Here is a 2,500-nt window from a genome sequence, read left to right on the forward strand (position 1 = left end):
ATAGAGTTATGATTCTTCGTCATTGCACTTCTCCTAGTTGCCATCTGTTTATATTCTAAGTTTAAAGTAAATCCATTGAATAGATTTGGAGTTATACTCTGGACAAAGTTTCGGACGGACGCACAGACGGACAGACGGCCAGACAGGACCAATTACTATATCCCCTCCGAAAAAGATTTCGGCGGGGATAAAAAAAATTAGATCAATACATTACTCGAATGTGTGTTTTAGTCGATCGTTGGTGATAATGAAACACTTAATTACAATTATTTTTTTTTTCTGCTATCTTTTCTAAGAAATGGTTCATAGTATAATCGTTCTTGTAATGGTGTGGTTATGGCATAAAAGGTTCATTTACCAAAGTGCATTGTGTACCCAAAATATATGTGTTTACACAAGTGAGTATTTTGTTCAAGTGTCGGACGCTTAAATGATGATGTTTGTTCCAGATTGTGTTCAACATACAGACGCCGTTTTCACGCGCTGGTTTGGAAGGTGCTACTACACGTCGTTCAAGCAAGGTAAGACGTTGGTATTGAAAAGCAGGAATGGTACATTTAATTTTCTTTGGTTACTTTGCTACTTTTTCCAAACTCGAATAGCGTATGCATTGATATGTAGGTCCAAAAGATGCACACGGTAAAACACACAAAAATAAAATTGTAGCCTTTCTGTTTAGAATAGCCAAACAATATCCACTCTGCTTTATATAAAAAGTTGTTGACCTGCGTGGGATGGATATATACTAAACCTTCAGCGATCAGAGGTAAAACTTATTAAAAATAAATTCAGAAAGGAACAAAGGCATGTTTCTGGCTTACAACGGCATGGAAGATCATTTTACAAGCCAAACGCGAATTCAAATAAAAGATAGCACTTAAAAGAAGTCTTAAATATTACAATTTTCTCGTCTTGATTTTTTTTTAGTTGCTTTTGTTTTCAATTCTTCTGATGTCTATAAAATGCGTTGTTGGTTGCACATTTTTAAGAAATCACTATTTAAAAATCGCTGTTAAAATGTAACATACATTATTAAAGTCGAATGTCAGAGAAATAACAACTAATAACGAGAGTGCCGACGGCGTTGAAAGTCTATGAGCAAGATACATGGAAATTTCTGCTGAAGTAAATGATGTCTGAATGAAAATCTAAAGGGCTATCATTTTTTAGAATGAGTCCAAATAAATGAAACAAAAAATGGTGAAAGATTGCAAACCATCTTAAATAACTCGGAAAATCAGATAAATGTCACAAGGGAGCTTGGTATTTTGCAAGCAAGTAAATGTCCAGATGTACACGTGTTATCCCTGATTGGCAAGACGTTTATTTGTGCTCTTATTTTAAATAACGTTATCATAACATGATTACTACTTTCGAGACTAAATGAACACTTGGAAGCTAAGGTCATATCTTAGTTATATTTTCTTGTTTTGTTTGTGAGTTACTATTCATTATACAGTAACGATTGCTTCATTTTCATTTAAAGTGATATTATGGTCATTTTTCACTGTTGAATAGAGCTGAAAAGAATTAACAGGTCAAACGAGTTAGTTAAAATGTGGTTACTGACCAATTATCTGCAACTCATCTTGCTACCAGTTGTTTATAAAAATATTTTTTTATATTATATATTTTACGTGACCCACCCAGTCCTGTAAGCCGAAATGATCCGTAAAACAAAATGAAGTCTTTGTGTCGTATGAACGAAACTAAACTGCACTAAAACTAAATTTAGGTTCACATGATTGTACATGCGTGATCAGTTGTCAAACGAAAGTACGGTTGATATTCAAATGCATTATTTTTCTCTTTCCGGAAAATTGTTTTAGTATGTTGATGCTGCATTAACAAATATAAGTGTATATGAATTGAAAACACCAAAAATAATCAACGGTTGCGATAGACACCTATATACTGTTAGATGACCATAATATCACTTTAAGGAGAAATGAACGATTCGTTGTAGTTGTGTTGTTGTTGTTATTGTTGTCATTTTTACCGACTTCGTTACATACATGTGTACGCAACATAGAATATTCACGCTGTATTTTTGAGTACACGTTCTGAAATTTTTAATCCTTTTTCAAATTGTTAAAATTATTTCAAATAAAATGCAACATAATTTGCAGATTACTATAAAAATACTGTAATCTGACCCCCGCCTCTTACCGCCCCAAATTGCAAGACTAATGTTTGCCGTCAAAACGATTAACGATATTACAGCCCTTAAACAAATTGACAGTAGTCTGCAAAAAACAAGTCAATTATTTATCCTTTAAAACTATTAAAAGAAACATACCTCATTAATAAATACATTGAAAAAGACTGTATCTCACTATCAAATTTGACGAGATTTTCTTTGTTTAAAACACATTAGTAAGTAACTTTGCAAAAAGTAAGCAAACTATGTAAGAAACCTATTTATTGGAATGATGGCATATATGAAACAAGTTGTAGAACTACGACAACTAAATCGATATCTCGTTCCCATCCACGTATT

At 32.8% G+C, this 2,500-nt stretch overlaps 1 protein-coding gene across 2 annotated transcripts in view; it reads left to right on the forward strand.

Moving 5' to 3' along the window:
• Nucleotides 1-2,500, forward strand: part of LOC127832677 (ETS-related transcription factor Elf-3-like) — a 35,279-nt gene that overhangs the window by 3,434 nt on the left and 29,345 nt on the right. For both annotated transcript variants that reach the window (XM_052358320.1, XM_052358312.1), the window contains exon 2: nt 450-521. The gene's annotated coding sequence lies outside the window, so the exon portion shown is untranslated. The remainder of the gene's footprint in view (nt 1-449; nt 522-2,500) is intronic.

This window comes from Dreissena polymorpha, chromosome 1, assembly GCF_020536995.1.
Source record: "Dreissena polymorpha isolate Duluth1 chromosome 1, UMN_Dpol_1.0, whole genome shotgun sequence".
Taxonomy (NCBI): Eukaryota; Metazoa; Mollusca; class Bivalvia; order Myida; family Dreissenidae; genus Dreissena; species Dreissena polymorpha.